We start from the raw sequence: 18,578 nt of genomic DNA, 5'->3' as shown, positions 1-18,578 counted from the left end.
TACCTTATGACGTATAGCGTTATGTAGTATTACCTTATAACGTATAACGTTATGTACTATTACGTAATAACGTATAACGTTATATACTATTACGTAATGACGTACAACGTTGAATATTATTACGTAATAACGTTTAACGATATATTCTGTTACGTAATAACGGATAACGTTATTTACTATTACGTAATAACGTATAACGTTGTATACTATTACGTAGTAACGTATAACGTTATATACTATTACGTTCTGACGTATGACGTTATTTACTATTACGCACTAACGTATATACTATTACGTAATAACGTATAACGCTATATAGTAGTACCTTATGACGTTTAGCGTTATGTAGTATTACCATATAACGTATAACGTTATGTACTATTAACTTATAACGTATAGCGTTATGTAGTATTACCTTATAACGTATAACGTTATATACTATTACGTAATAACGTATAACGTTGCATATTATTACGTAATATCGTATAACGATATATGCTGTTACGTAATAACGGATAACGTTGCATACTATTACGTAATAACGTATAACGATATACACTGTTACGTAATAACGGATAATGTTGTATAGTATTACGTAATAACGTATAACGTTATATACTATACCTTAATAACGTATAACGTTATATACAATTACGTAATAACGAATAACGTCATCTACTATTGATTAATAACGTATAACGTTATATACTATTACGTAATAACGTATAACGTTGTATACTATTACGTAATAACGTATAACGTTATATACTATTACGTAATAACGTATAAGGTTGTGTACTATTACGTAATAACGTATAACGTTGTATACTATTGCGTAATAACGTATAACGTTATACACTATTACGTCATAACGTATACCGTTATATACTATAACTTCATAACGTATAACGTTATATACTATTACGTAATAACGTATAACGTTGCATACTATTACGTAATAACGTATAACGATATACACTGTTACGTAATAACGGATAATGTTGTATACTATTACGTAATAACGTATAACGTTATATACTATACCTTAATAACGTATAACGTTATATACTATTACGTAATAACGAATAACGTTATCTACTATTGATTAATAACGTATGACGTTATATACTATTACGTAATAACGTATAACGTTGTATACTATTACGTAATAACGTATAACGTTATATACTATTACGTAATAACGTATAAGGTTGTATACTATTACGTAATAACGTATAACGTTGTATACTATTGCGTAATAACGTATAACGTTATACACTATTACGTCATAACGTATACCGTTATATACTATAACTTCATAACGTATAACGTTATATACTATTACGTAATAACGTATAACGTTGCATACTATTACGTAATAACGTATAACGATATACACTGTTACGTAATATCGTATATCGTTCTATACTATTACGTAATAACGTATAACATTGTATACTATTACGTAATAACGTATAACGTTGTATACTATTACGTAATAACGTATAACGTTATATACTATTACGTTCTGACGTATGATGTTATTTACTATTACGCACTAACGTATAACGTTATATACTATTACGTAATAACGTATAACGTTGCATACTATTACGTAATAACGTATAACGATATACACTGTTACGTAATAACGGATAATGTTGTATACTATTACGTAATAACGTATAACGTTGTATACTATTACGTAATAACGTATAACGTTGTATACTATTACTTAATTACGTATGACGCTATGTAGTAGTACCTTATGACGTATAGCGTTATGTAGTATTACCTTATAACGTATAACGTTATGTACTATTACGTAATAACGTATAACGTTATATACTATTACGTAATGACGTACAACGTTGAATATTATTACGTAATAACGTTTAACGATATATATTGTTACGTAATAACGGATAACGTTATTTACTATTACGTAATAACGTATAACGTTATGTACTATTACGTAATAAGGTATAACGTTATATACTATTACATTCTGACGTATGACGTTATTTACTATTACGCACTAACGTATAACGTATATACTATTACGTAGTAACGTATAACGCTATATAGTAGTACCTTATGACGTATAGCGTTATGTAGTATTACCATATAACGTATAACGTTATGTACTATTAACTTATAACGTATAGCGTTATGTAGTATTACCTTATAACGTATAACGTTATGTACTATTACGTAATAACGTATAACGTTATATACTATTACATTCTGACGTATGACGTTATTTACTATTACGCACTAACGTATAACGTTATATACTATTACGTAATAACGTATAACGTTATATACTATTACGCACTAACGTATAACGTTATACACTATTACGTAATAACGTATAACGTGATGTACTATTACGTAATAACGTATAACGTTATATAATATTACGTAATAACGTGTAACGTTGTATACTATTACGTAATAACGTATAACGTTATATACTATTACATTCTGACGTATGACGTTATTTACTATTACGCACTAACGTATCACGTTATGTACTATTACGTAATAACGTATAACGATATATACTGTTACGTAATAACATATAACGTTCTATACTATTACGTAATAACGTATAAGGTTGTATACTGTTACGTAGTAACGTATAACGTTGTATAGTATTACGTAATAACGTATTACGTTGTATACTATTACGTAATAACGTATAACGTTGTATACTATTACGTAATAACGTATAACGTTGTATACTAGTACGTAATAACGTATAACGTTGTATACTATTACTTAATAACGTATAACGCTATATAGTAGTACCTTATGACGTATACCGTTATGTAGAATTACCTTATAACGTATAACGTTATGTACTATTACGTAATAACGGATAACGTTGCATACTATTACGTAATAACGTATAACGATATACACTGTTACGTAATAACGGATAATGTTGTATACTATTACGTAATAACGTATAACGTTATATACTATACCTTAATAACGTATAACGTTATATACAATTACGTAATAACGAATAACGTCATCTACTATTGATTAATAATGTATAACATTATATACTATTACGTAATAACGTATAACGTTGTATACTATTACGTAATAACGTATAACGTTATATACTATTACGTAATAACGTATAAGGTTGTGTACTATTACGTAATAACGTATAACGTTGTATACTATTGCGTAATAACGTATAACGTTATACACTATTACGTCATAACGTATACCGTTATATACTATAACTTCATAACGTATAACGTTATATACTATTACGTAATAACGTATAACGTTGCATACTATTACGTAATAACGTATAACGATATACACTGTTACGTAATAACGGATAATGTTGTATACTATTACGTAATAACGTATAACGTTATATACTATACCTTAATAACGTATAACGTTATATACTATTACGTAATAACGAATAACGTTATCTGCTATTGATTAATAACGTATGACGTTATATACTATTACGTAATAACGTATAACGTTGTTTACTATTACGTAATAACGTATAACGTTATATACTATTACGTAATAACGTATAAGGTTGTATACTATTACGTAATAACGTATAACGTTGTATACTATTGCGTAATAACGTATAACGTTATACACTATTACGTCATACCGTATACCGTTATATACTATAACTTCATAACGTATAACGTTATATACTAATACGTAATAACGTATAACGTTGCATACTATTACGTAATAACGTATAACGATATACACTGTTACGTAATATCGTATATCGTTCTATACTATTACGTAATAACGTATAACATTGTATACTATTACGTAATAACGTATAACGTTGTATACTATTACGTAATAACGTATAACGTTATATACTATTACGTTCTGAAGTATGACGTTATTTACTATTACGCACTAACGTATAACGTTATATACTATTACGTAATAACGTATAAGGTTGTATGCTATTACGTAATAACGTATAACGTTGTATACTATTACGTAATGACGGATAACGTTGTATACTATTACGTAATAACGTATAACGTTGTATACTATTACGTAATAACGTTTAACGCTGTATACTATTACGTAATAACGTATAACGCTATATAGTAGTACCTTATGACGTATAACGTTATGTAGTATTACCTTATAACGTATAACGTTATGTACTATTACGTAATAACGTATAACGTTATATACTATTACGTTCTGAAGTATGACGTTATTTACTATTACGCACTAACGTATAACGTTATATACTATTACGTAATAACGTATAACGTTGTATACTAGAACGTAATAACGTATAACGTTGTATACTATTACTTAATAACGTATAACGCTATATAGTAGTACCTTATGACGTATAGCGTTATGTAGTATTACCTTATAACGTATAACGTTATGTACTATTACGTAATAACGTATAACGTTATATACTATTACGTAATAACGTATAACGTTGCATATTATTACGTAATATCGTATAACGATATATGCTGTTACGTAATAACGGATAACGTTGCATACTATTACGTAATAACGTATAACGATATACACTGTTACGTAATAACGGATAATGTTGTATAGTATTACGTAATAACGTATAACGTTATATACTATACCTTAATAACGTATAACGTTATATACAATTACGTAATAACGAATAAAGTCATCTACTATTGATTAATAACGTATAACGTTATATACTATTACGTAATAACGTATAACGTTGTATACTATTACGTAATAACGTATAACGTTATATACTATTACGTAATAACGTATAAGGTTGTGTACTATTACGTAATAACGTATAACGTTGTATACTATTGCGTAATAACGTATAACGTTATACACTATTACGTCATAACGTATACCGTTATATACTATAACTTCATAACGTATGACGTTATATACTATTACGTAATAACGTATAACGTTGTATACTATTACGTAATAACGTATAACGTTATATACTATTACGTAATAACGTATAAGGTTGTATACTATTACGTAATAACGTATAACGTTGTATACTATTGCGTAATAACGTATAACGTTATACACTATTACGTCATAACGTATACCGTTATATACTATAACTTCATAACGTATAACGTTATATACTATTACGTAATAACGTATAACGTTGCATACTATTACGTAATAACGTATAACGATATACACTGTTACGTAATATCGTATATCGTTCTATACTATTACGTAATAACGTATAACATTGTATACTATTACGTAATAACGTATAACGTTGTATACTATTACGTAATAACGTATAACGTTATATACTATTACGTTCTGACGTATGATGTTATTTACTATTACGCACTAACGTATAACGTTATATACTATTACGTTCTGACGTATGACGTTATTTACTATTACGCACTAACGTATAACGTTATATACTATTACGTAATAACGTATAAGGTTGTATGCTATTTCGTAATAACGTATAACGTTGTATACTATTACGTAATGACGTATAACGTTGTATACTATTACGTAATAACGTATAACGTTATATATAATTACGTCGTAACGTATAACGTTATATACTATAACTTAATAACGTATAACGTTATATACTATTACGTAATAACGTATAACGTTGTATACTATTACTTAATAACGTATAACGCTATATAGTAGTACCTTATGATGTATAGCGTTATGTAGTATTACCTTATAACGTATAACGTTATGTACTATTACGTAATAACGTATAACAGTATATACTATTACATTCTGACGTATGACGTTATTTACTATTACGCACTAACGTATCACGTTATATACTATTACGTTCTGACGTATGACGTTATTTACTATTACGTAATAACGTATAACGTTGTATACTATTACGTAATAACGTATAACGTTGTATACTATTACTTAATAACGTATAACGCTATATAGTAGTACCTTATGACGTATAGCGTTATGTAGTATTACCTTATAACGTATAACGTTATGTACTTTTACGTAATAACGTATAACGTTATATACTATTACGTAATAACGTATAACGTTGCATATTATTACGTAATAACGTATAACGATATATACTGTAACGTAATGACGGATAACGTTGTATACTATTACGTAATAACGTATAACGTTGTATACTGTTACGTAATAACGTATAATGTTATATACTATTACGTAATAACGTATAAGGTTGTATGCTATTACGTAATAACGTATAACGTTGTATACTATTACGTAATAACATATAACGTTATATACTATTACGTTCTGACGTATGACGTTATTTACTATTACGCACTAACGTATCACGTTATATACTACTACGTTCTGACGTATGACGTTATTTACTATTACGTAATAACGTATAACGTTGTATACTATTACGTAATAACGTATAACGTTGTATACTATTACTTAATAACGTATAACGCTATATAGTAGTACCTTATGACGTATAGCGTTATGTAGTATTACCTTATAACGTATAACGTTATATACTTTTACGTAATAACGTATAACGTTATATACTATTACGTAATAACGTATAACGTTGCATATTATTACGTAATAACGTATAACGATATATACTGTTACGTAATGACGGATAACGTTGTATACTATTACGTAATAACGTATAACGTTGTATACTATTACGTAATAACGTTTAACGCTGTATACTATTACGTAATAACGTATAACGCTATATAGTAGTACCTTATGACGTATAACGTTATGTAGTATTACCTTATAACGTATAACGTTATGTACTATTACGTAATAACGTATAACGTTATATACTATTACGTTCTGAAGTATGACGTTATTTACTATTACGCACTAACGTATAACGTTATATACTATTACGTAATAACGTATAAGGTTGTATGCTATTACGTAATAACGTATAACGTTGTATACTATTACGTAATAACGTATAACGTTGTATACTAGAACGTAATAACGTATAACGTTGTATACTATTACGTAATAACGTATAACGTTGTATACTATTACGCACTAACGTATAACGTTGTATACTATTACGTAATAACGTATAACGTTGTATACTATTACGTAATAACGTATAACGTTGTATACTAGTACGTAATAACGTATAACGTTGTATACTATTACGTAATAACGTATAACGTTGTATACTATAACGTAATAACGTATAACGCTGTATACTATTACGTAATAACGTATAACGCTATATAGTAGTACCTTATGACGTATAGCGTTATGTAGTATTACGTTCTGACGTATGACGTTAATTACTATTACGCACTAACGTATAACGTTATATACTATTACGTAATAACGTATAAGGTTGTATGCTATTTCGTAATAACGTATAACGTTGTATACTATTACGTAATAACGTATAACGTTGCATACTATTACGTAATAACGTATAACGATATACACTGTTACGTAATAACGGATAATGTTGTATACTATTACGTAATAACGTATAACGCTATATAGTAGTACCTTATGACGTATAGCGTTATGTAGTATTACGTTCTGACGTATGACGTTAATTACTATTACGCACTAACGTATAACGTTATATACTATTACGTAATAACGTATAAGGTTGTATGCTATTTCGTAATAACGTATAACGTTGTATACTAGAACGTAATAACGTATAACGTTGTATACTATTACGTAATAACGTATAACGTTGTATACTATTACGCACTAACGTATAACGTTGTATACTATTACCTAATAACGTATAACGTTGTATACTATTACGTAATAACGTATAACGTTGTATACTAGTACGTAATAACGTATAACGTTGTATACTATTACGTAATAACGTATAACGTTGTATACTATAACGTAATAACGTATAACGTTGTATACTATTACGTAATAACGTATAACGTTATATACTATTACGTTCTGACGTATTACGTTATTTACTATTACGCACTAACGTATCACGTTATATACTACTACGTTCTGACGTATGACGTTATTTACTATTACGTAATAACGTATAACGTTGTATACTATTACGTAATAACGTATAACGTTGTATACTATTACTTAATAACGTATAACGCTATATAGTAGTACCTTATGACGTATAGCGTTATGTAGTATTACCTTATAACGTATAACGTTATATACTTTTACGTAATAACGTATAACGTTATATACTATTACGTAATAACGTATAACGTTGCATATTATTACGTAATAACGTATAACGATATATACTGTTACGTAATGACGGATAACGTTGTATGCTATTACGTAATAACGTATAACGTTGTATACTATTACGTAATAACGTTTAACGCTGTATACTATTACGTAATAACGTATAACGCTATATAGTAGTACCTTATGACGTATAACGTTATGTAGTATTACCTTATAACGTATAACGTTATATACTATTACGTAATAACGTATAACGTTATATACTATTACGTTCTGAGGTATTACGTTATTTACTATTACGCACTAACGTATAACGTTATATATTAGTTCGTAATACCGCATAATGTTATATACTATTACGTAATAACGTATAACGTTATATACTATTACGTAATAACGTATAACGTAGTATACTATTACGTAATAACGTATAACGTTGTATACTATTACGCACTAACGTATAACGTTGTATACTATTACGTAATAACGTATAACGTTATATACTATTACGCACTATCGTATAACGTTATATACTGTTACGCAATAACGTATAACGTTATATACTATTACGTAATATCGCATAACGTTCTATACTATTACGTAATAACGTATAACGTTGCATACTATTACGTAATAACGTATAACGTTGTATACTATTACGAAATAACGTATATCGTTATATACTATTACGTTCTGACGTATGACGTTATTTACTATTACGCACTAACGTATAACGTATATACTATTACGTAATAACGTATAACGTTGTATACTATTACGTAATAACGTATAACGTTATATACTATTACGTAATAACGTATAACGTTGCATACTATTACGTAATAACGTATAACGATATACACTGTTACGTAATAACGGATAATGTTGTATACTATTACGTAATAACGTATAACGTTATATACTATACCTTAATAACGTATAACGTTATATACTATTACGTAATAACGAATAACGTTATCAACTATTGATTAATAACGTATAACGTTATATACTATTACGTAATAACGTATAACGTTGTATACTATTACGTAATAACGTATAACGTTATATACTATTAAGTAATAACGTATAAGGTTGTATACTATTACGTAATAACGTATAACGTTGTATACTATTGCGTAATAACGTATAACGTTATACAATATTACGTCATAACTTATACCGTTATATAGTATAACTAAATAACGTATAACGTTATATACTATTACGTAATAACGTATAACGTTGCATACTATTACGTAATAACGTATAACGATATACACTGTTACGTAATAACGGATAATGTTGTATACTATTACGTAATAACGTATAACGTTATATACTATACCTTAATAACGTATAACGTTATATACTATTACGTAATAACGAATAACGTTATCAACTATTGATTAATAACGTATAACGTTATATACTATTACGTAATAACGTATAACGTTGTATACTATTACGTAATAACGTATAACGTTGTATACTATTACGCACTAACGTATAACGTTGTATACTATTACCTAATAACGTATAACGTTGTATACTATTACGTAATAACGTATAACGTTGTATACTAGTACGTAATAACGTATAACGTTGTATACTATTACGTAATAACGTATAACGTTGTATACTATAACGTAATAACGTATAACGTTGTATACTATTACGTAATAACATATAACGTTATATACTATTACGTTCTGACGTATGACGTTATTTACTATTACGCACTAACGTATCACGTTATATACTACTACGTTCTGACGTATGACGTTATTTACTATTACGTAATAACGTATAACGCTGTATACTATTACGTAATAACGTATAACGTTGTATACTATTACTTAATAACGTATAACGCTATATAGTAGTACCTTATGACGTATAGCGTTATGTAGTATTACCTTATAACGTATAACGTTATATACTTTTACGTAATAACGTATAACGTTATATACTATTACGTAATAACGTATAACGTTGCATATTATTACGTAATAACGTATAACGATATATACTGTTACGTAATGACGGATAACGTTGTATGCTATTACGTAATAACGTATAACGTTGTATACTATTACGTAATAACGTTTAACGCTGTATACTATTACGTAATAACGTATAACGCTATATAGTAGTACCTTATGACGTATAACGTTATGTAGTATTACCTTATAACGTATAACGTTATGTACTATTACGTAATAACGTATAACGTTATATACTATTACGTTCTGAGGTATTACGTTATTTACTATTACGCACTAACGTATAACGTTATATTCTAGTTCGTAATACCGCATAATGTTATATACTATTACGTAATAACGTATAACGTTATATACTATTACGTAATAACGTATAACGTTGTATACTATTACGTAATAACGTATAACGTTGTATACTATTACGCACTAACGTATAACGTTGTATACTATTACGTAATAACGTATAACGTTATATACTATTACGCACTATCGTATAACGTTATATACTATTACGCAATAACGTATAACGTTATATACTATTACGTAATATCGCATAACGTTCTATACTATTACGTAATAACGTATAACGTTGCATACTATTACGTAATAACGTATAACGTTGTATACTATTAGGAAATAACGTATATCGTTATATACTATTACGTTCTGACGTATAACGTTATTTACTATTACGCACTAACGTATAACGTATATACTATTACGTAATAACGTATAACGTTGTATACTATTACGTAATAACGTATAACGTTATATACTATTACGTAATAACGTATAACGTTGCATACTATTACGTAATAACGTATAACGATATACACTGTTACGTAATAACGGATAATGTTGTATACTATTACGTAATAACGTATAACGTTATATACTATACCTTAATAACGTATAACGTTATATACTATTACGTAATAACGAATAACGTTATCAACTATTGATTAATAACGTATAACGTTATATACTATTACGTAATAACGTATAACGTTGTATACTATTACGTAATAACGTATAACGTTATATACTATTAAGTAATAACGTATAAGGTTGTATACTATTACGTAATAACGTATAACGTTGTATACTATTGCGTAATAACGTATAACGTTATACAATATTACGTCATAACTTATACCGTTATATAGTATAACTAAATAACGTATAACGTTATATACTATTACGTAATAACGTATAACGTTGCATACTATTACGTAATAACGTATAACGATATACACTGTTACGTAATATCGTATATCGTTCTATACTATTACGTAATAACGTATAACATTGTATACTATTACGTAATAACGTATAACGTTGTATACTATTACGTAATAACGTATAACGTTGTATACTATTACGTAATAACGTATAACGTTGTATACTATTACGTAATAACGTATAACGTTGTATACTATTACTTAATAACGTATAACGCTATATAGTAGTACCTTATGACGTATAGCGTTATGTAGTATTACCTTATAACGTATAACGTTAGGTACTATTACGTAATAACGTATAACGTTGTATACTATTACTTAATAACGTATAACGCTATATAGTAGTACCTTATGACGTATAGCGTTATGTAGTATTACCTTATAACGTATAACGTTATGTAATATTACGTAATAACGTATAACGTTATATACTATTACGTTCAGACGTATGACGTTATTTACTATTACGCACTAACGTATAACGTATATACTATTACGTAATAACGTATAACGCTATATAGTAGTACCTTATGACGTATAGCGTTATGTAGTATTACCATATAACGTATAACGTTATGCACTATTAACTTATAACGTATAGCGTTATGTAGTATTACCTTATAACTTATAACGTTATGTACTATTACGTAATAACCTATAACGTTATATACTATTACGTAATAACGTATAAGGTTGTATGCTATTTCGTAATAACGTATAACGTTGTATACTATTACTTAATAACGTATAACGCTATATAGTAGTACCTTATGACGTATAGCGTTATGTAGTATTACCATATAACGTATAACGTTATGTACTATTAACTTATAACGTGTAGCGTTATGTAGTATTACCTTATAACTTATAACGTTATGTACTATTACGTAATAACGTATAACGTTGCATACTATTACGTAATAACGTATAACGATATACACTGTTACGTAATAACGTATAACGTTATACAATATTACGTCATAACGTATACCGTTATATAGTATAACTAAATAACGTATAACGTTATATACTATTACGTAATAACGTATAACGTTGCATACTATTACGTAATAACGTATAACGATATACACTGTTACGTAATAACGTATAACGTTGTATACTATTACGTAATAACGTATAACGTTGTATACTATTACGTAATAACGTATAAGGTTGTATACTATTACGTAATAACGTATAACGTTGTATACTATTACTTAATAACGTATAACGCTATATAGTAGTACCTTATGACGTATAGCGTTATGTAGTATTACCTTATAACGTATAACGTTATGTAATATTACGTAATAACGTATAACGTTATATACTATTACGTTCCGACGTATGACGTTATTTACTATTACGCACTAACGTATAACGTATATACTATTACGTAATAACGTATAACGCTATATAGTAGTACCTTATGACGTATAGCGTTATGTAGTATTACCATATAACGTATAACGTTATGTACTATTAACTTATAACGTATAGCGTTATGTAGTATTACCTTATAACTTATAACGTTATGTACTATTACGTAATAACCTATAACGTTATATACTATTACGTAATAACGTATAAGGTTGTATGCTATTTCGTAATAACGTATAACGTTGTATACTATTACGTAATAACGTATAACGTTGTATACTATTACGTAATAACGTATAACGTTATATACTATTACGTTCTGACGTATGACGTTATTTACTATTACGCACTAACGTATAACGTATATACTATTACGTAATAACGTATAACGTTGTATACTATTACGTAATAACGTATAACGTTATATACTATTACGTAATAACGTATAACGTTGCATACTATTACGTAATAACGTATAACGATATACACTGTTACGTAATAACGGATAATGTTGTATACTATTACGTAATAACGTATAACGTTATATACTATACCTTAATAACGTATAACGTTATATACTATTACGTAATAACGAATAACGTTATCAACTATTGATTAATAACGTATAACGTTATATACTATTACGTAATAACGTATAACGTTGTATACTATTACGTAATAACGTATAACGTTATATACTATTACGTAATAACGTATAAGGTTGTATACTATTACGTAATAAAGTATAACGTTGTATACTATTGCGTAATAACGTATAACGTTATACAATATTACGTCATAACGTATACCGTTATATAGTATAACTAAATAACGTATAACGTTATATATTATTACGTAATAACGTATAACGTTGCATACTATTACGTAATAACGTATAACGATATACACTGTTACGTAATATCGTATATCGTTCTATACTATTACGTAATAACGTATAACATTGTATACTATTACGTAATAACGTATAACGTTGTATACTATTACGTAATAACGTATAACGTTGTATACTATTACTTAATAACGTATAACGCTATATAGTAGTACCTTATGACGTATAGCGTTATGTAGTATTACCTTATGACGTATAACGTTAGGTATTATTACGTAATAACGTATAACGTTGTATACTATTACTTAATAACGTATAACGCTATATAGTAGTACCTTATGACGTATAGCGTTATGTAGTATTACCTTATAACGTATAACGTTATGTACTATTACGTAATAACGTATAACGTTATATACTATTACGTAATAACATATAACGTTATATACTATTACGTAATAACGTATAACGTTATATACTATTACGCACTAACGTATAACGTTATATACTATTACGTAATAACGTATAACGTTATATACTATTACGTAATAACGTATAAGGTTATATACTATTACGCACTAACGTATAACGTTATATACTATTACGTAATAACGTATAAGGTTGTATACTGTTACGTAATAACGTATAAGGTTGTATACTGTTACGTAGTAACGTATAACGTTGTATAGTATTACGTAATAACGTATTACGTTGTTTACTATTACGTAATAACGTATAACGTTGTATACTATTACGTAATAACGTATAACGTTATATACTATTACGCACTAACGTATAACGTTATATACTATTACGTAATAACGTATAACGTTGTATACTATTACGTAATAACGTATAACGTTGTATACTATTACGTAATAACGTATAACGTAGTATACTATTACGTAATAACGTATAACGTTGTATACTATTACGCACTAACGTATAACGTTGTATACTATTACGTAATTACGTATAACGTTATATACTATTACGCACTATCGTATAACATTATATACTATTACGTAATAACGTATAACGTTATATACTATTACGTAATAACGTATAACGTTATATACTATTACGTAATAACGTATAACGTTGCATACTATTACGTAATAACGTATAACGTTGTATACTATTAGGAAATAACGTATATCGTTATATACTATTACGTTCTGACGTATAACGTTATTTACTATTACGCACTAACGTATAACGTATATACTATTACGTAATAACGTATAACGTTGTATGCTATTACGTAATAACGTATAACGTTATATACTATTACGTAATAACGTATAACGTTGCATACTATTACGTAATAACGTATAACGATATACACTGTTACGTAATAACGGATAATGTTGTATACTATTACGTAATAACGTATAACGTTATATACTATACCTTAATAACGTATAACGTTAAATACTATTACGTAATAACGAATAACGTTATCAACTATTGATTAATAACGTATAACGTTATATACTATTACGTAATAACGTATAACGTTGTATACTATTACGTAATAACGTATAACGTTATATACTATTACGTAATAACGTATAAGGTTGTATACTATTGCGTAATAACGTATAACGTTGTATACTATTGCGTAATAACGTATAACGTTATACAATATTACGTCATAACTTATACCGTTATATAGTATAACTAAATAACGTATAACGTTATATACTATTACGTAATAACGTATAACGTTGCATACTATTACGTAATAACGTATAACGATATACACTGTTACGTAATATCGTATATCGTTCTATACTATTACGTAATAACGTATAACATTGTATACTATTACGTAATAACGTATAACGTTGTATACTATTACGTAATAACGTATAACGTTGTATACTATTACGTAATAACGTATAACGTTGTATACTATTACGTAATAACGTATAACGTTGTATACTATTACTTAATAACGTATAACGCTATATAGTAGTACCTTATGACGTATAGCGTTATGTAGTATTACCTTATAACGTATAACGTTAGGTACTATTACGTAATAACGTATAACGTTGTATACTATTACTTAATAACGTATAACGCTATATAGTAGTACCTTATGACGTATAGCGTTATGTAGTATTACCTTATAACGTATAACGTTATGTAATATTACGTAATAACGTATAACGTTATATACTATTACGTTCCGACGTATGACGTTATTTACTATTACGCACTAACGTATAACGTATATACTATTACGTAATAACGTATAACGCTATATAGTAGTACCTTATGACGTATAGCGTTATGTAGTATTACCATATAACGTATAACGTTATGTACTATTAACTTATAACGTATAGCGTTATGTAGTATTACCTTATAACTTATAACGTTATGTACTATTACGTAATAACCTATAACGTTATATACTATTACGTAATAACGTATAAGGTTGTATGCTATTTCGTAATAACGTATAACGTTGTATACTATTACGTAATAACGTATAACGTTGTATACTATTACGTAATAACGTATAACGTTATATACTATTACGTTCTGACGTATGACGTTATTTACTATTACGCACTAACGTATAACGTATATACTATTACGTAATAACGTATAACGTTGTATACTATTACGTAATAACGTATAACGTTATATACTATTACGTAATAACGTATAAGGTTGTATACTATTACGTAATAACGTATAACGTTGTATACTATTGCGTAATAACGTATAACGTTATACAATATTACGTCATAACGTATACCGTTATATAGTATAACTAAATAACGTATAACGTTATATACTATTACGTAATAACGTATAACGTTGCATACTATTACGTAATAACGTATAACGATATACACTGTTACGTAATATCGTATATCGTTCTATACTGTTACGTAATAACGTATAACATTGTATACTATTACGTAATAACGTATAACGTTGTATACTATTACGTAATAACGTATAACGTTGTATACTATTACGTAATAACGTATAACGTTATATACTATTACGTAATAACGTATAACGTTATATACTATTACGTAATAACGTATAACGTTGCATACTATTACGTAATAACGTATAACGTTATATACTATTACGCACTAACGTATAACGTTATATACTATTACGCACTAACGTATAACGTTATATACTATTACGTAATAACGTATAAACGTTATATACTATTACGTAATAACGTATAAGGTTGTATACTGTTACGTAGTAACGTATAACGTTGTATAGTATTACGTAATAACGTATTACGTTGTATACTATTACGTAATAACGTATAACTTTGTATACTATTACGTAATAACGTATAACGCTATATAGTAGTACCTTATGACGTATAGCGTTATGTAGTATTACCATATAACGTATAACGTTATGTACTATTAACTTATAACGTATAGCGTTATGTAGTATTACCTTATAACGTATAACGTTATGTACTATTACGTAATAACGTATAACGTTATATTCTATTACATTCTGACGTATGACGTTATTTACTATTACGCACTAACGTATAACGTTATATACTATTACGTAATAACGTATAACGTTATATACTATTACGCACTAACGTATAACGTTATATACTATTACGTAATAACGTATAACGTTATATACTATTACGTAATAACGTATAAGGTTGTATGCTATTACGTAATAACGTATAACGTTGTATACTATTACGTAATAACATATAACGTTATATACTATTACGTTCTGACGTATGACGTTATTTACTATTACGCACTAACGTATCACGTTATATACTATTACTTTCTGACGTAGGACTTTATTTACTATTACGCACTACCGTATAACGTTATATACTATTACGTAATAACGTATAACGTTATATACTATTACGTAATGACGTATAACGTTATACAATATTACGTCATAACGTATACCGTGATATACTATAACTAAATAACGTATAACGTTATATACTATTACGTAATAACGTATAACGTTGTATACTATTACGTAATAACGTATAACGATGTATACTATTACGTAATAACGTATAACGTTGTATACTAGTACGTAATAACGTATAACGCTGTATACTATTACGTAATAACGTATAACGCTATATAGTAGTACATTATGACGTATAGCGTTATGTAGTATTACGTTCTGACGTATGACGTTAATTACTATTACGCACTAACGTATAACGTTATATACTATTACGTAATAACGTATAAGGTTGTATGCTATTTCGTAATAACGTATAACGTTGTATACTATAACGTAATAACGTATAACGTTGTATACTATTACGTAATAACGTATAACGTTGTATACTATTACGTAATAACGTATAACGTTATATACTATTACGTTCTGACGTATGACGTTATTTACTATTACGCACTAACGTATAACGTATATACTATTACGTAATAACGTATAACGCTATATAGTAGTACCTTATGACGTATAGCGTTATGTAGTATTACCATATAACGTATAACGTTATGTACTATTAACTTATAACGTATAGCGTTATGTAGTATTACCTTATAACGTATAACGTTATGTACTATTACGTAATAACGTATAACGTTATATTCTATTACATTCTGACGTATGACGTTATTTACTATTACGCACTAACGTATAACGTTATATACTATTACGTAATAACGTATAACGTTATATACTATTACGCACTAACGTATAACGTTATATACTATTACGTAATAACGTATAACGTTATATACTATTACGTAATAACGTATAAGGTTGTATGCTATTACGTAATAACGTATAACGTTGTATACTATTACGTAATAACATATAACGTTATATACTATTACGTTCTGACGTATGACGTTATTT

The sequence above is a fragment of the Bombus pascuorum genome, unplaced genomic scaffold (assembly GCF_905332965.1).
Source record: "Bombus pascuorum unplaced genomic scaffold, iyBomPasc1.1, whole genome shotgun sequence".
In the NCBI taxonomy this organism is placed as follows: Eukaryota; Metazoa; Arthropoda; class Insecta; order Hymenoptera; family Apidae; genus Bombus; species Bombus pascuorum.
The sequence above is the reverse complement of the archived record's forward strand: the minus strand, read 5'-3'. Positions refer to the sequence as shown.